Here is a 19,804-nt window from a genome sequence, read left to right on the forward strand (position 1 = left end):
ATGGGGTGTTCAGGGTAGGGACCAAGTGCTCCTGTGGGCGCCAGGTCACGGATAGAGACCGTGTCCTCCCGCCCATCAGATAAAACCACATAGGCATACTGGGGGTTCGCATGAAGTAAGTGAACCCTCTTGACCATCAGGGTGTATTTGTTGCTCCTCGCATGTTTCCGGAGCAGCACTGGCCCCAGGGATGTCAGCCAAGTTGGTAGGGTGGTCCCGGTGGTCAAATATCTGGGAAAAGAAAAGAGCCGCTCATGAGGGTGGCATTGGTGGCTGTGCATAACAGGGAGCGGATGGAGTGGAGTGTCTCGGGAAGGACCTCCTGCCAGCGGGAGACCGGCAGTCCCTTTGACCTGAGGGCTAAGAGTGTGGCCTTCCACACCGTGCCACTCTCCTTCTCCACCTGTCCATTCCCCCGGGGATTATAGCTCGTGGTCCTACTAGTTGCAATTCCCCTAGCCAGTAGATATTGGCGCAGCTCGTCACTCATAAACGAGGACCCTCTGTCACTGTGGATATAGCATGGGTATCCGAACAGAGTGAAGAGCTTGCGCAGGGCTTTTATAACTGACGTGGTAGTGGTATCGGGGCAGGGGATGGAGAACGGGAACCGCGAGTACTTGTCAATTATGTTAAGTAAGTACACATTGTGGTCTGTGGAGGGAAGGGGGCCCTTAAAGTCAACACTCAGTCGCTCAAAGGGGCGGGTGGCCTTGATTAGTTGTGCCTTTTCGGGTCGGTAGAAATGCGGTTTGCACTCTGTGCAGACTTGGCAGTCCCTGGTCATCATCCTGATCTCCTCAAGGGAGTAAGGCAGGTTCCGGGCTTTCACGAAGTGGAAAAGCCGGGTGACTCCGGGTGGCAAAGACCTACATGTAGGGCGTATAGCCGGTTGATCTGCGCACTGGCACACGTTTCCCGAGATAGGGCATCGGAGGGCTTGTTGAGCTTCCCAGGCCTGTACATGATGTCATAGTTGTAGGTGGAGAGTTCAATTCTCCATCTCAGAATTTTATCATTTTTGATTTTGCCCCGCTGTTGGTTATTAAACATGAATGTGACTGAGCGCTGGTCAGTTAGCAGGGTGAACCTTTTGCCAGTGAGATAGTGCCTCCAGTGCCTAATAGCTTCCACTATGGCCTGAGCCTCTTTCTCCACCGCGGAGCGCCGAATTTCAGGGCCTTGAAGGGTACAGGAGAAGAACACCACTGGTCTTCCCACCTGGTTGAGGGTAGCAGCCAGCGCAAAGTCGGAGGCGTCACTCCCTACTTGGAAGGGAATGGCCTCGTCCACCGCATGCATTGCTGTTTTGGTAATGTCCGCTTTTATGCGCGGCCGCGCGGGCCTCGGCAGAGAGGGGGAATGTGATGGACTTGACCATGGGCGGGCCTTCTCTGCGTAGATAGAGACCCACTGGGCGTAATATGAAAAGAAGCCCAGGCACCTTTTGAGGGCTCTGAGGGTGTTGGGAAGAGGGAGTTCCAACGGGGGCGCATATGGTCGGGGTCAGGGTCAATGACTCCGTTCTCCACGACACACCCAAGGATAGCAAGTCGGGTGGTCCTGAACACACACTTGTCCTTATTATAGGTGAGATTGAAAGCTTTGGCCGCTTGGAGAAATTTTTGGAGGTTGTTGTCATGATCCTGCTGGTCGTGACTGCAGATGGCGATGTTATCCAGCTATGGGAACGTGGCCTTCAGTTGGCACTGGTCCACCACCCGGTCCATTGCCCTCTGGAAGACAGATACACCATTTGTGACACTGAAGGGGACGCGCAGGAATTGATAAAGCCTGCCATCCGCCTCGAAGGCGGTGTAAAGGCAGTCCTCCCGGCGGATGGGGAGCTGATGGTAAGCGGATTTTAGGTCTATGGTCAAGTACATCTTGTACTGTGCTATCTGATTAACCATATCCGCAATGTGGGGTAGAGGTTACGCGTCGAGCTGCGTGAACCTATTGATGGTCTGGCTATAGCCCACGACCATCCTATTCTTCTCCCCGTTCCGAACACCGACCACCTGCGCCTTCCAAGGACTTGTGTTTGCCTCAATGACCCCCTCCCTGAGCAGCCGCTGCACCTCCGACTTAATGAAAGCTCTGTCCCCCGCGCTGTACCTCCTGCTTTTAGTTGCCACGGGATTACAGTCGGGGGTCAGGTTGGCGAACAGCGATGGGGGAGGGATCCTGAGGGTCGAGAGGCTGCAAGTGGAGTTGGTAGTGCGGCAGTTGACATTGTGTTGGGTGGGATGTGCGGGGTCGGTGTGTGTGTGTGTGTGTGTGTGTGTGTGTGTGTGTGTGTGTGTGTGTGTGTGTGTGTGTGTGTGTGTGTGTGTGTGTGTGTGTGTGTGTGTGTGTGTGTGTGTGGTCCGTAGCGGGGTATGGCACGTATTCCTACAAAACTGGGGATTTCTGACAGTAATTGGTGGAAGGGGCCCGTCATACTTCATTGTCGCGCTTTTCAGGTGCCTCTGGAAATTGAGCCCCAATTGCACAGGGGCACACAGTTGAGGCAAGACCAGTAACGTAAAGTCTCAATATTCTGCACCCTGCATCACTAGCGTCACTACACAACCCCCCCGGATGTCTGTTGTACGCGACCCGGAAGCCATGGTGACCCTCTGACTTACCGGCCGTATCACGAGTCCGCAATGCTGCACCGTGTCCGGGTGGATAAAACTCTCCGTGCTGCCTGTGTCAAACAGGCAGCTTGTCCTGCGCCCCTCCACCAGTATATCCATCATTGAACTTGCGAGCTGGTGGGGAGCGCTTTGGTCAAGGGTCACGGACGCCAGGGTTGAGTTGCTGTCTTGGTCCGGCGCGGTGGGGTTCCCCGTGAGCACCCGTTGGTCGTCGGCGGTAGGAGGGGGCGCCAACCAAGATGGTCGCCCCCATGTCTTGCACGTGGTGGCGGCATGCAGGGGAGATGGCAGCAGGCAAGATGGCAACCCCCATGTCTCACACGAGGCGCTGCTCGATGCCGCTCGCAGTCTGGACTTACAGACCTTGGCGAAGTGGCCCTTCTTTCCGCAGCTGAAGCAGGTAGCTTGTCGAGCCAGGCAGCGTTTCCGGGGGTGCTTCTCAAGTCCACAGAAGTAGCACTTCGCGGACTCATGACTGACAGCAGCCGAGGTCGATTCACCGGCGGTTTGCAGGGACTCGCGACTGGCAGCAGTCATGGTCGATACGCCGGCGGGTTGCGGAGTCTGCAGCGTCCAGGAGGCCGTCGGGAGATCGCGTACCTGGAGAGCCTCAGAGTTATGCAGAGCGGTCTCCAGTGTGTCGGCCAGCTCGATCACCGATCTTAAGTTAGGGTCGGCTTTTTCCAACAGCGCTGGTGCACATACATTGACCCGGTCCCCGTGACAAAGGCGTCTCTCACTAGGAGCTCTGCATGCTGTATCGCCATCAGCTCTTGGCAATTGCAGGCTCTCACAAGCGTCTGTAGGGCCTGGACGAACTCAGCACTTGATTCCCCAAGCCACTGGTTTTGAGTAGTTAAACGATGTTGTGCCTAGACGCTATTTATCGGCCGCAGGTATTGTCCTTTGAGTGCGCTTATCGTGCCGTTGTAGCTCGGCTGGACTCTGATCAGCGAATAGACCCGTGGACTGACCCTGGAGAGTAGAACTTTGCATTTGACTGCGGGGTCGGTCACTTTAATCTCCTCTAGGTATGATTCCAAGCAGGCCAGCCAGAGTTCGAAAGCTTTTCCGGCTTCTGGCGTTTGCAGATCGAGATCTAACTTGTCGGGTCTCAGAGCGCGTTCCATGCTTTAAACTACAGCAAATAAAATTGAAGTACCTTTAATAACTCCAAAAGACTGAAGCAGGGTAAATACTGAAAGGCTTTTATTCGCTGTACAATATGACTTACATGGTGAGTGTCTGCCCCCGGACTGAGGGGGAGGGGCAAGGCGAAACACCTTTATTCAGGAAACTGTGAGAGGAGCCACAGGGGCAGTCAGCAGAGCGGCGTGTCCAGACAGGTAACCCAGTTAAAATATATATGTGGTTTACCACCGTAGCATTGACACAATGAACTGAACAGCTGCCTGCTGTATAGCAGCAGTTCTATGATTACGTGTTTCTATGACCTTAGGTGGCTTTTGGTGCTCGGAACTGACTGGTCATATGCAAATATCCACTTTGGTGACAAAAGGAGGTTTAATTTTTGTGGGTGATTTTGCTTCTGAGATACTTTGTGGGAAACAATGGGCTAATGTCAAAGATTTTGCAAATAAAATGTAGCAATATGCATAGCTTAATTTCTGGAGAAAGATAGAATCCACTGTTAATGGAAGGTAAAGCCCTTCATCCGATAGAGACCAGTTATAGAAGGTGTGATGCCACAATGATTTGGCATGAATCTTTACCAAATGGAGGTTAGTTCCAATGAAATTCAAAAAGGCAATATAGTTGCGTTAAGTTGTCAGTTTCACAGGGATTTCCCTCCCTCTGCTAGATTGGTAGCACAATGTGAAACAGACTTTGCTAACTTCAATCCACTTCAGGCTGGGCAATTGGCCTTTAAATTAGTGTCACAAGATGACTGATTAAGGAAGTCAAAATTTTTCCTGAAGCAGAAGGTGAAATCCTTTCAAAGTTAGCCCTGGGGAGGATCTTGTAGCAAAAATGTACAAGGTGTCCAGCTGACCTGGCAGTGTTTGATACCGACATCAGATGTTTGAAACAAAAACTCTTCATATCCTCAATACTAACATCCCCCACCTTGCTTCATACCCAAAAAAGTGATAGATGTTAGTTAAATTCTGCTACCACACACATTCATCATAATACAGTAAGTTTTATTTTCCCCTTGATAAATGATGCCAACACAGTAAACTCATTGAGGCTCCAAATGCATAGAATGCAGGTCAAAGAATTGGCACTATGATGCTGACACTTTAATTCCACCATGTACATCCCTCAGATGAGAGTACAGGATCACTCAATATTTCCTTTGTGCACCTTAACATACCTGATCATGGACTAATAGATGATGCATATTAAACAAATATAGTCTGTTTAAAATTCTGGAAGGGTGGGATAGTGACTGAAGAAAAGAAGTTTGATGGGTCTTGGAGAGAACATGTTGGCTCTTGTAGTGACTCAGTAAGTCACACGTGGGACAAATGACTATTTCTGTCTTCCAAAATCATTCATTTCAAATTTCATCTGACTGGAGGTCTAAGCTGAGATTCTTAATAAGTACTTCATGTTGGCTGAACGGAATGATTGCCTCATAACATCTGTCAAGAATTTCATCTTTTGTCACTTGATCAGAATAAAATAGAAGAATGGAGAAACACAAAGAAAAGGTGAAGAAGAAAATTGTTTATTTTTATTATATTTTAACTCAACACCCATGTACAAATGTGGGAGAGATAAAATGACAAAATGGAGTGATAGTACAAGACAGTGGTGGGAATGAGTGGGGAAGCCTAATGTTGTCAGGAAGTTTGGGTGTTTGGGCCATAAAAGAATAAAAGGTGGATCTAGAGTGGTTGTAAATGGCAAAAGCTAAAATGAAATTAATGAAAATCAACAGGTTATAATTGAGAAATGAAGTACTCTTCCTTGAGCTTGAGTTGAATTTCATTGTTAGCATTAAATGCCGGGGATAGAAAAATCTCAAAGGAGAGGAGCAGGGAATCACACACAAAAAAAAATGCTGGTGAACGCAGCAGGCCAGGCAGCATCTATAGGAAGATGTACAGTCGACGTTTCGGGAGACCCTTCATCAGGACTAACTGAAAGAAGAGATATAACTCCTTGCCCATCCTCTGGGTCCGTCTTCCCCCCACCCCCCCACCACTTTCCTTCTCCCTAGAGTTAAAGTGGAAATATTTAGGGTGCTGTTGCCAAAAGGGCTGACTGAACTAGAGAATATTTCCAGTAGATTCCATTATAGTCATGATACCAGCACTTATGTTTTTAAAAAATAAGATTTTTCTCTCTGGGATTAAGCCTTCTCTAAAAATAATGGATAACAAACCACAATTCTCTGGACTTTGCTGCAAAAATAACAGTAAACTTAATTGCGCTCACTATGTATACCTGTCAGCAATTTGTGGAAAGATAGAAAAATCTTGTGAACTGAGATTGGCGATTGCCAAACAACTCATGTTGTCCCACCATTAAACTCATGAAAATGGCAGCTATATCTCAACCTTTTAAGGAGGTTCAAAAAACTTCTGTATTCACGTACTAATTCCTAATTAAATCCTCTAAAGAAAGCTAATACTAGTTCTTAAGAAACTCATAAGATTTTCTATGACTGCTTGTCTGTGTTTTATTGCTACACAAAAGGAAAACATTAAACTGTGGGATCTCATTTCTTCCAACAACAGGTTGTTGTGAAAGGTGCTGGTCATTTCAAATCTGACATAATTTTAGTTTTTATTTATATTTCCTTTCTCCTTCTTTTCTCTCTTTACATTTTTTACTTTTTCAATCTAAGATTATCAAGATCCCAGACACCTTATTCCCTTCACAGTGTCAATATCATCAAGTATTGTATTTGAGTACTGTGTTCAGTTTTGGTCTCCATATTGTGTTAGGGATGTGAAGGCAATGGAGAGAGTTCCAAGAAGGGAGACTAGACTCATTTCAGGCTTCAGGGTATGAGCAATGAAGATAGATTGAAAGAATTAAATCTTTTTAGCTCAAGTAAACATAGAATGAGAGGAGACATGATAGGAATGTTCAAAATCGTTAAGGGTATAAGTAAGGTGGTTGCCAGCTGCTACTTTAAAATTAATCCATCATCAAGGACATGGGACCATAGGTGGAGACTGGTTAAAGGGAGATTTCTGATTAACGACAGGAAGCATTTCTTTACACAAGTTGTTGATACATGGAACAAATTACCTAGTTGTGTAGTTGAGTGTAGTACCTTAGAAACTTTCAAATCTAAACTATTATTTTAACACACTATGTGAATCAGAATTTGGCAAGTTTTGTTGGGCAGAATGGCCTGTTCTTGTCAAAAACTTTCTAATATTCCAAGGTACTGCATAAAATTTAGCATGCAATAATCAAACTGATTACTTATAACTGATTATAACAAGTGACAACTGATTCTGATCAATGCAGCATATTGAAAATGACCTGCTTGTACAATCAAAGTCTTGCAAAAAATTGAGAAATTATCCAAAAGGATGTCTGAAATTGTTCTAAGGTGGTTTACATCCAGAAATATGTCCTAAAGCAGGACATCTATTATTCCCACTGGGAGCAGCCTCAGTTGAATGCAATTTCTGAGACATTGCTGTGTAGCCCTCTGAAAATAAGCATTTCACGGCACAGATCCCATAGCAGCCAGCCACTAGTAGCATAAACTATTTTTTTCAGTACTTGCAGTCAACACTTCCCTCTTCCTCTCCCCTCTGAGATCACTATCCAGCTCTTCTTGCTATTCTTCTGTTCTCAAGCCTCTCGGGGTCTGGGTCTCTGTGCTGCTGTTATTTGGACATTAGATAATGCCTTCCGTTGCTAGGTGATGCAGCAATCAGCATATTACCATGAAGTCTCCACACCTGTTGGGCATTTACTATAGTGTGCACCTGAATGATGAAGGGAATTGAATGATCCTCAGGGAGGCATACTCCACCGCTTTGCTTGAACTATCTCCACTCAGCTACTCTGCATGAACAGAGGATGAGTGTGAGGAATCATGGAGATAGATAATAATTGATAATAACCCTTCTCCCACAGAATCTATTCTTGACAGCATGATATCCATAGAAGTTCTGTGGCAGGTTAGCTCCTCTGAGGATATTTTTTTTTAAGTGAGATACTGTGCAAAATAGGCCCATCCGGCCCTTCAAGCCATGTTGCCTAGCAGCCCCCGATTTAACCCTACACTAATGATGGGACAAATTACAATAACCAACTAAGCTATGAACTGGTATGTCTTCGGAATGTGGGAGGGAACCAGGGCATGAGATCGCAAGGGGAATGTACAAACACTTTACAGACAGCGGCAGGAATTGTACCCAGTTGCTGGTACTGTAAAGCGTTGTGCTAACCACGATGTGACCATGAAGACCCATGTGTGCTTCCGAGAGATGTAGTGTAAACATAGGGAGCTAGTGAAGAAATTAAAAAGCAGGACTTTAAAAAGCAGACTGAAGGCCTGCAGTGAATGGTGTGTCTTAGGGGTTGGTGCTAGGCCCATTGTTGTTTGTCATCTATATCAGCAATGTAGATACAAACAAGCATGGTTGGTATGTTTACAGATGACATGAAAATATTAAGTATAGTGGACAATGAAGAAGTTTGTGAAAAATGACAGAGGAATCTTCATTAGCAAAGTAGAATGTTAAATGCAGCTTAATTTTGACAAGTGTGGGGTTTTGCATTTTGGAAAAACAAATCCAGGTAGTATGTTCAAAGTGAATGGCAGGGCCTTAATGTGTATTGTAGAACAGAGAGAATTTGGAGCACAAGTACATGGTCCACTGAAAGTGCGGTCATGGGCAGACGGAATGCAGATGGCTTCATAAGTCAGGACTTCGAGTGTAAACGTTGGGAGGTCACGGTGCACTCACACAAGATGTGATGTGACTGCACTAGGAGGATTCTATCCAGCTTCGGTTGCCCTGCTATTACAAAGATGTTTTTAAACTGGAAAGAATTTGCAAGGATGTTGCCAGGACTTTTTGGACTGAGTTATGGGGAGAGGCTGGGCAGGCCAAGGTTTCATTCCTTAGAGTATAGGAGACTATGTGGTGATTACACAGAAGTGTATAACGTCATGAAGGACATAGATAGGGTGATTGGACTCAGAGTTTTTTTTTCATTGTTGGTGAATAAAGAACAAGAGGGCATGGCTTTAGGAAGAGAGGGAAAAAATTTAAGAGGAACTTCATGGGCAACTCTTACACTAAGCTTTGCATCTATGTGGAATGAACTGCCAGAGAAAGTGGTTGAAGCAGGTACAATATGAACATTTAAAAGGATTTTAGGTACATGGATTGGAAATGCTTACAAGGTTATGGGCCAAATTCTTACAAATGGGACTAGCTTGAATGTGGTCCAGTTGGTTTGAAGGCCTTATTTCCATGTTGTATAAGTCTATGACTCAATGAGTCTATCTGGCATTAATCATCAGGCAGCAGGACATTCCTGTGTACCTGCTGTTCATACTGTTTTTGTTGGTAGCTGTCTTTGGTCTGGAAGGTGCTACCACTACAGCCCAAGTGAGTAGTGCATAATATTTAAAACTGAAGACTTTTTTCACCACTGAGGCACTATGTTAAATGAGTATGCCAGTAGGTAAATGTTCACTCTAACTCTTCATGTGCTTTGGAAGGTGTTGATAAATCTACATTAATTTCAGAAGATGCACAGTTACAAATTCTGTTGTCAGTAGAGTTCCCATTTAAATAACGTTACGTGCAACAGAGTAGCAATGTATCCATGTGGTGCTGTAACTTTTCAATTAATGTGATAGGTTGCACTTTAAAGTGCTAATTTATATTTATAAGGGAAGAAATGTTCACTGAGCAAATAGTGACACAGTTAGATGTTTAAAGATATCAGACAAGCTCACTGAGTAAAATTGTCTGATCCAGTTTCACAAATGTGCTACTTCACCCAGAAGTGATCACTAGTGGAAGTTTATTCCTAGGGAAATTGATGTTTTACATGATTTGTTCATGAATAAGATGCTGACCAGTCAATTTTTCAGGTTTTAAGGTTCTATCCATTAAATAACCATTAACATGTTTTGAGCAATAATAGAAGAAAATGTCATTACTCAGTGGAAAAAAATAATGTATCGTAACTCAATCTGATATTGAAATGAAAGGCTAGAAGTATGAATTAAACTGCTCTATTCTACAATTTCTTCTCTCCAAATATCACTTTCAATGATGTGATTATATTTAAAATTGCAGTGTATTCTTCTTCACGGTAACTATTTTAGACTCTGGCATCTGTCTGCCTCATTCTCATGAGTAGGTTTAGTTTTGAGGGGACCAAGTGGCCCTACGAGTTGGAGTACCCATCGACACTCCCATGAAAAAATAGCCTTCATGGTACAGATTTTCATTCTTAGAAATGATAATTCCAGGTTAATTGTCAGTGTAGACTGAGGTCAGGAAATATGAGCAATACAGTTGGCCCCTACTTTTCGAACGTTCACTTTACGAATCCTCACTGTTATGAAAGACCTACATTAGTTACCTGTTTTCGCCAACGGAAGGTTTTTTCACTGTTACGAAAAAAGGTAGAGCGCGCCCCAAGCAGCCGCTCTCCCCTGGATTCGGAACGGCATTCTCGTCGGCATTGCTTAAACACATGCCTGTGAGCAGCCGTTAGCAAGATGAGTTCTAAGGTATCGGAAAAGCCTAGAAGAGCTTGTAAGGGTGTTACACTTAGCATAAAACTAGAAAGCGTTTCGATCGTGGTGAATGAAGTAAGGACGAAGTGAGTTTGGCTTGTGGAAGTTGCCGAAGATGATGTTGAAGAGATTTTGGCATCCCATGACCAAGAACTGATAAATGAAGAGCTGATGCAATTGGAAGAGGAAAGGATAACAATCAAAACCGAATGAGTAATGATAAAGTACGACTTTAATTTTGAAAGGGTACGTAGGTTTAGGGGTATTTGCAGGATGGTTTGAGTGCTTACAAAGAACTGTATGATCTAAAGATACGCGAGGCTGAGCAGTCAAGCAAGCCTTCCACATCAGCCACAGCAGACGACGAACCTGGACCTTCAACATCGAGGTGGGCAATCATAGGAGAAGATGAGCTGCCTGCCCTGATCGACGATGAGATGTCACCCCAGTATCCCACCACCCCAACCCCCAGGTTGCGGAGAGGTAGCAATTCGTGGAGAATGCAGCGGTAGCAGGGAGGCACACAGCACATCTTTAAGAAAAAAGCTGAAATAAACATTCTAATTAATTAGGTGCCGCCCGGCACATAATTCTTTGCAGAGATCAGAGAGATGTGCTGGGTGCCTCCCGGCTACCGCTGTACCCCTGTATGCTTCGCGGATCGGTATCGGGTCGCTGCCTGGAGGATAGGGGCCACTGCACCACCCAAACTCCAACGACTCAGCCTAACACACCATCACCAGTGTGCTCGGCAAGCTGTCTTCCTGATTCCCGTAAGTGATACTACACTGTACATACATTATTTCTACTTTATATAGGCTGTGTATTTTTACGTGTTATTTGGTATGATTTGGCAGCTTCATAGCTTAAAGGTTACTGGAGAGCGCTTGCGCCGTGTTTTTGCCAACAGCGCTTGCGTGAGATTTTCGCTACGGAGAACAGTGCAGGCAATGATTGTGGAAAAGTATTTCTACTTTATATGAGCTGTGTATTTATCATATCATTCCTGCTTTTACTATATGCTACTGTTATTTTCAGTTTTATGTGTTATTTGGCATGATTTGGTAGGTTATTTTTGGGTCTGCGAACGCTCACAAATTTTTCCCATATAAATAAATGGTAATTGCTTCTTTGCTTTACGACATTCCGGCTTACGAACCATTTCATAAAAACGCTCTACCTTCGGATGGTGGAGGAAACCTGTACAAGACAATCTAAAGCAACCTTGGAACAGGTAGAGAACAGACCAATACATAACATCTTTCTCAGATTTACAATGTTAGGATCATACCAGTTACAGTATATGTTTTTCTCTGATCTATCATGATGATCTATCATAGGGTCAGACACCCTGAGCCAATAGGTTAGTCCTGGACTTATTTCCATCTGGCATAATCTACATATTATTATTTAATTATTTATGGTTTTATATTGCTATATTTATACTCTATTCTTGGTTAGTGCATCTGTAACAAAACCCAATTTCCCTCGGGATCAATAAAGTATGTCTATCTATCTATCTACTTGATTTCTGTCAGAAAGGGGACTACCAAAATAACAAAGTCCACTTTACCCAAGTCCGATGCAATGGCACTTAAAATATATCTCTTAAATGAATCGCATGTACCATGTTTAAAAGAGTACTTCCAATGTATAAATGGAGTCATTTTCGAACAGTGAATTACATCACTTTTCAGATCAAAACATTTTACTGGCTGCTTTGAGCACTTGTACAACAGGATTAGCTTTTTTCCCTGAAGCTATTAATCTCACAAGGTATCTCCAGAGAAGCAATATATGCCTTCAAGTGACATTCTTTATATTTTGTTAATACATTTTGCTATTTCATAAATACATGTCAATAATTTCATCTGGTTATCTTGGCTTTTCCACTAAGGTCCGAAGATTCAATATCAGCTTGAGATACGATACATTATTTTTTCCTCTGAGTAATGGCATTTTCTTCTATAATTGCTTTAAGTTCCTCCCATGCCTCACTTGGCACATTGGGCAACAACCTTGCCATTTCTTTTGTGCTTGTCTGTTTTACGAGGCCGAGTTGTTAGCTTGACACTACATGCTTTTAAATCTCTGAAGATAGATAAATTATAACAAAATAGGACACACATAAAGTATTTGTCTCTAAATCAGAACCAATTTCTGAAACATTATGCAGAAGATAATCAGACATGCATGTTCTAGTTTTTGATAAGGTCCCTCATGGCAAGCTAATTCAGAAGATGAAAGCACATGGAATTGATGAAAACTTGTCAAATTAGATTCAAAATGAGCTTGGCTATAAAAGACATAGTGGTGCAGGAGTGTTATTCCACAAGAATTCACACTGAGACCTCTGTGATACATTGATGTGGGTGGGCAGCTTGCAGCTGACACAAAAATTGTGGATTGTGAGGAAGTTTGGCAGAGAATTCAGAAGCATATAGACCAGACATATGGGCAGAGATATTGCAGGTGGAGCTTAATCTGGACAAGTCTGAGATGTTGCACTTTGGGAGGTCAAATGCAAAAGGAAAGTATACAGTAAATGACAGAGCACTAATGTACTGGTGCATCCTGGGGTGCAAATCCATAACTCTGAAAGAGGCAACACAAGTAGATAAGGTAGTAAAGAAGCCATAAGGCATACTTGCTTTCATCATTCGGGGTGACAAATATAAGAGTCAAGAAATCATACTGAAGTTGTAAAAAACTTTGGCTAGGCCACATTGCTGTGTTCTTGGCCACTGCTTTACAGGAATGATGTGAAGTCTTTAGAAAAGGTGCAGACAAGATTCACTGAGATGTTGTCTGGATTAGAGACCATTATCTATAAGGAGAGATTGAGGAAACTGGAACATTATGGCCTAAGAGGTGACCTGAGAGAAGTATATGAAATTATGAGAGGCATAGATAGGGGAGGTAGTCAGAGACTTCTTCCCAGGGTTGAAACGCGAAGTACAAGAGAGCATCGGGTTAGAATGAGAAAGTTTAAAGGAGACTTACAATGCAACTTTTTTTTTTACACAGAGTCGTAGTTGCTTGGAATTCAGTGCCAGGGCAATTAGTGAAAGCAGGTATGATAGCAACATTTAATAGGCATTTGGAGAGTGAAGCACCTTCAATTACTCCAAAAGACTGAGGTTTGGTAAAATACTGAAAGGCTTTTATTCGCTGTACAATACGACCTCCACAGTGAGTGTCTGCCCCCGGACTGAGGGGGAGGGGCAAGGCGAACACCTTTATACAGGACTCTGTGGGAGGAGCCACAGGGGCAATCAGCAGAGGTGTGAGTTCAGACAGGTAACCGAGCTACAACATATATACATGGTTTACCACATTCAACCCTCCTTTTTTTTAAAATGAGTCCCGCGGGGTGAAGTGACTGACAATATTTACAAGAAGTATATTTACAGGTTAAGTCTATCAGGCGGTCGAGTCCGTCGCTGTGATCTACGTAGCACCGGCGGTGATTGCATCGGCGATGGCGGTTGTGCTGGCTCCGGCCTGACTTGAGGTGCCAGCACGTTAGGCATCAGTAATCCCTCGTGCGTGTGCGTTGCACCCGGTATGGGAGTGTCGTGTGGTGTCTGTATAGGGTTTGGGGTGCACGGTGTCTTGTAGGTACATACATTGGTGGATACGGGGTCAATAGTCACCATGGAGTGTTCAGGGTAGGGGCCCGGAGCTCCTGCGGGCGCCAGGTCGCGGATGGAGACCGTGTCCTCCCGCCCATCAGGTAAAACCATGTAGGCATACTGGGGGTTCGCATGAAGTAAGTGAACCCTCTCGACCATCGGGAAGTATTTATTGCTCCTCACATGTTTCCAAAGCAGCACTGGCCCCAGGGACGTCAGCCAAGTTGGTAGGGTGGTTCCAGTGGTCGATTTTCTGGGAAAAGAAAAGAGCCGCACATGAGGGGCGGCATTGGTGGCAGTGCATAACAGGGAGCGGATGGAGTGGAGTGCCTCAGGAAGGACCTCCTGCCAGCGGGAGACCGGCAGTCCCTTTGACCTGAGGGCTAAAAGTGTGGCTTTCCACACTGTGCCATTCTCCTCCTCTACCTGTCCATTCCCCCAGGGATTATAGCTCGTGGTCCTACTGGTTGCAATTCCCCTAGCCAGTAGATATTGGCGCAGCTCATCACTCATAAACGAGGACCCTCTGTCACTGTGGATATAGCATGGGTATCCGAACAGAGTGAAGAGCTTGTGCAGGGCTTTTATAACTGACGTGGTAGTGGTGTCGGGGCAGGGGATGGCGAAGGGGAACCGCGAGTACTCGTCAATTACGTTAAGAAAGTACACATTGCAGTTGGTGGAGGGAAGGGGGCCCTTAAAGTCAACACTCAGTCGCTCAAAGGGGCGGGTGGCCTTGATGAGTTGTGCATTTTCGGGTCGGTAGAAGTGCGGTTTGCACTCTGCGCAGACTTGGCAGTCCCTGGTCATCATCCTGATCTCCTCAAGGGAGTAAGGCAGGTCCCGGGCTTTCACGAAGTGGAAAAGCCGGGTGACTCCCGGGTGGCAAAGGTCTACATGTAGGGCGTATAGCCGGTCGACCTGCGCGCTGGCACATGTTCCCCAGGATAGGGCATCGGAGGGCTCGTTGAGCTTCCCAGGCCTGTACATGATGTCATAGTTGTAGGTGGAGAGTTCGATTCTCCACCTCAGAATTTTATCATTTTTGATTTTGCTCCGCTGCTGATTATTAAACATGAACGCGACTGAGCGCTGGTCAGTTAGCAGGGTGAACCTTTTGCCGGCAAGATAGGTGCTCCAGTGCCTTATAGCTTCCACTATGGCCTGGGCTTCTTTCTCCACCGCGGACCGCCGAATTTCAGGGCCTTGAAGGGTACGGGTGAAGAACGCCACCGGTCTTCCCGCCTGGTTGAGGGTAGCAGCCAGCGCAAAGTCGGAGGCGTCACTCTCTACTTGGAAGGGAATGGCCTCATCCACCGCATGCATTGCTGCTTTGGCAATGTCCCCTTTTATGCGGTTGAAGGCCGTGTGGGCCTCAGCAGAGAGGGGGAATGTGGTGGACTTGACCAGGGGGCGGGCCTTGTCTGCATGGTTAGAGATCCATTGGGCGTGATATGAAAAGAAGCCCAGGCACCTTTTGAGGGCTCTGAGGGTATTGGGAAGAGGGAGTTCCAACAGGGGGCGCATACGGTCGGGGTCAGGGCCAATGACTCCATTCTCCACGACACACCCAAGGATAGCAAGTCGGGTGGTCCCAAATACACACTTGTCCTTGTTATAGGTGAGGTTGAAAGATTTGGCCGCTTGGAGAAATTTTTGGAGGTTGTTGTCGTGATCCTGCTGGTCGTGACCGCAGATGGCGATGTTATCCAGATAGAGGAACGTGGCCTTCAGTTGGCACTGGTCCACCATCTGGTCCATTGCCCTCTGGAAGACAGATACACCATTCGTGACACCAAAGGGGATGCGCAGGAATTGATAAAGCCTGCCGTCCGCCTCGAAGGCAGTGTAAGGGCGGTCCTCCCGGCGGATGGGGAGCTGATGGTAAGCGGATTTTAGGTCTATGGTCGAGTACACCTTGTACTGTGCTATCTGATTGACCATATCCGCGATGTGGGGTAGAGGGTACACGTCAAGCTGCGTGAACCTATTGATGGTCTGGCTATAGTCCACGACCATCCTGTTTTTCTCCCCGTGCCGAACAATGACCACCTGGGCCCTCCAAGGACTTGTGCTTGCCTCAATTACCCCCTCCCTGAGCAGCCGCTGCACCTCCGACTTAATGAAAGCTCTGTCCCCCGCACTGTACCTCCTGCTTTTAGTTGCCATGGGTTTACAGTCGGGGGTCAGGTTGGCGAACAGCGGTGGGGGAGGGATCCTGAGGGTGGAGAGGCTGGAAGTGGTGTCGGTATTGTGGCAGTTGGCATGATATTGGGTGGGATGCACAGGTCGCTGTGTGTGTGTGGTCAGTAGCGGGGTACGTGACATATCTCTACAAAACGGGATTTATGACAGTAATTGGCGGGAGGGGCCCATCATACTTCATTGTCACGCTTTTCAGGTGGCTCTGGATGTCCAACCCCAACAGCACAGGGGCACACAGTTGAGGCAAGACCAGTAACTTAAAGTCCGGATATTCAGTGCCCTGCACCACTAGTGTCGCTACACAACTCCCCCGGATGTCTGTTGTATGCGACCCGGAGGCCATGGTGACCCTCCGACTTAATGGCCATATCATAAGTCCACAATGCTGCACCGTGGCCGGGTGGATAAAACTCTCCGTGCTGCCTGTGTCAAACAGGCAGCTTGTCCTGTGCCTCTCCACCAGGATGTCCATCATTGACCTTGCGAGCTGGTGAGGAGCGCTTTGGTCAAGGGTCACGGAAGCCAGGGTGGGGTCGCTGTCTTGGTCCGGTGCGGTGGTGTGGCCCGTGAGCACCCGTTGGTCGTAGGCGGTGGGAGGTGGCGCCGACCAAGATGGCCGCCCCCATCTCTCGCACGTGGTGGCAGTGTGCAGGGAAGATGGCGACTCCCACGTCTCACACGCGGCGCTGCTCGATCCCGCTCGCGGTTTTGACTTACAGACCTTGGCGAAGTGGCCCTTCTTTCTGCAGCTGGAACAGGTAGCTTGTCGGGCCGCGCAGCATTTCCAGGGGTGCTTCTCCAGTCTGCAGAAGTAGCACTTCGCAGACTCACGACTGGCTGCAGCCGAGGTCGATTCGCCAGCGGGTTGCGGGGTCTGCGGCGCCCATGAGGCCATCGGGGGATCGCGTGCCTGGAGAGCCTTGGAGTTATGCAGAGCGGCCTCCAATGTATCAGCCAGCTCGTTCGCCGAACTTAGGGTAAGATCGGCTTTTTCCAGCAGCCGCTGGCGCACGTACACTGACCTGGTCCCCGTAACGAAGGCGTCTCTCACTAGGAGTTCTGCATGCTGCGCCGCCGTCAGCTCCTGGCAATTGCAGGCCCGCACGAGCGTCCGTAGGGCCCGGACAAACTCAGCACTCGATTTCCCGGACCGTTGTTGCCGTGTCGCTAAGCGATGCCGAACATAGACGCTGTTTATCGGCCGCAGGTATTGTCTTTTGAGTGCGTTCATCGCGCTGTCATAGTTCGGCTGGTCTCTGATCAGCGAATAGACCCGTGGACTGACCCTGGAGAGTAGAACTCTACGCTTCGCTACGGGGTCAGTCGCTTTAATCTCCTCTAGATATGCTTCGAAGCAGGCCAGCCAGAGTTCGAAAGCGTTTCCAGCATCAGGCATTTGCGGATCGAGGTCTAATTTGTCTGGTCTCAGGGCCTGTTCCATGTTTTAAAATGTACAGCGAATAAAATTGAAGCACCTTCAATCACTCCAAAAGACTGAGGTTTGGTAAAATACTGAAAGGCTTTTATTCGCTGTACAATACGACCTCCACAGTGAGTGTCTGCCCCCGGACTGAGGGGAAGGGGCAAGGCGAACACCTTTATACAGGACTCTGTGGGAGGAGCCACAGAGGCAGTCAGAGGAGCCGCAGGGGCAGTCAGCAGAGGTGTGTGTCCAGACAGGTAACCGAGTTACAACATATATACATGGTTTACCACAGAGAGACACATGAACAGGCAGGGAAAGGAGGGATACAGATGGAATTAGTTTGGATTGGCATCCCCGTCAGCACTGAGATCATGGGATAAAGGGCCTCTTACGTTGCTGTACTATTCGATATTCTATATTTCATTGGTTAGCACCACTGCCAAAGTCAACCAAAGGATGTGAGAGGTCCTTCATGATGGATGGCACCTTCTTGAGGCAATCCCTTTGGAAGATGTCCTTGTTGGTGGAGGCTATTGTCCATGATGGAGAGGACTGAGTTTACAACACTCTGTAGCTTTTTCTGATCCCATGCATTGGAGGCAGGCTGTGATGGAACCAGTAAGAATGCTCTCCATCTGTAGAAATATCCAACAGTCTTTAGTGACATATGCAATTTCCTCAAACTTCTAATGAAGTAAAAGTCACTAGTGTGACTTATTCACCATTGCATCAATGTGTTGGGCTCAGGATAGATCCTTTGAGATATTGACACCCAGGAACTTAAAGCTGTTCACTATTTCCACTCATTTATTCTACTATAAGTATCAGTACAAAGTAATCATTTGATATTGTTCTTTAACCTAGATTCTTGTTCATGATTTTCATTTATAATTTTTCCTTTATTGGTTTTCAAGAAGGTCTATATTGCTCCTGAAAAATCCAATTTTCTTAACATTTTTGCACATTACGTGTACATTTGAGTCTCATTTGTGAATCACTTTTCGAAGCCCATTTTGTAGCTTTTACTTTTTATTTACCGGCTTTGGCTTCCTTTGCATCTCTCCAGTTGCCATGGACAGACTTCCTCCTTTATAAAGCTTTTTTTTCTTTTTAGTTTCATGCTTCCCCTTTAGTCATTCATAGTATTTTTCAGGGTAAAAAAAAGCACCTTTTGTATCAGCCCTCTTTTAGAGCACCTGCTATTGTTCTGTCATTTGACCATCTACAGATTTACCAAGTTTATCATCCTCAGAAAGCTCTTGAATCTTAACATCTGTTTAGCATTTATCTTCTCTATCACAGCAAGATTGCAATTATATAAATGTTTATGCACGAGATTAACCTAATATGGTTCATTAGTAAGTTGAGGATGACCTGCTCCCTGGTTGGTTCTCTGACAATATTCTTTCAGTAAACTGTATTCAACATATGCAAAAAAATTCATACTATTTCCTGACATAAGTGAAACAGCTTATCTTAAGTCACAATATGGTAAAAATGCCCTATTAAAACGACTCTACATTTCTCCTCAAAATAAAATTATGTATCATTCATTCACTTTCTATCTACTTTGAATCAATATTAGACATTAGGAAAATTACCTACGATCAGCATTTTAATTGGTAATAATAACAAGGTATCATTACTGATAAAATGCAATGATATTTTAGCCCTCACTGGCTACCTGAAAATCACCATGCATCTGAGGCACATGGAGTCTTAGATTTTAAAAAAAGCATGTCCTGCATTCTTATTAATGTTTTTAGAAGTCTCAGTGAATGGCTTATGTTCAGAGGTGATGTTCATAGATAAACCTATTTATTAACATTGTTTAAAATACCTGTCTTATTTGGTTCTTAAATCTTATCCTTACTTAGAATAAATCAAAAGGTTTACTTGTGACAATTTAGCACTTCACAATTTATCATTAGCTGTGCTTGCTTACTTTCTTTCACAGTGCATTTGAAATGTTAAAGCTCCAGTAAATTTTCTGAAAATTGCTTGGCTTTTCTTGATAAACAACACTCCAGATATTGGTCCTGATATGCCTCAATTTGACAGAGCAGATTATTTGCATGGATACAATATGCATTGGAAATTGGCACTGTGGTGATGGCTGCAAGTTGCATATCATTAAGCTTGTGTCCAATGTAATTTCAGATTGCTGTGTTACTCATTAACCTGGATT

Source organism: Mobula birostris, chromosome 7 (assembly GCF_030028105.1).
Source record: "Mobula birostris isolate sMobBir1 chromosome 7, sMobBir1.hap1, whole genome shotgun sequence".
NCBI lineage: Eukaryota > Metazoa > Chordata > Chondrichthyes > Myliobatiformes > Myliobatidae > Mobula > Mobula birostris.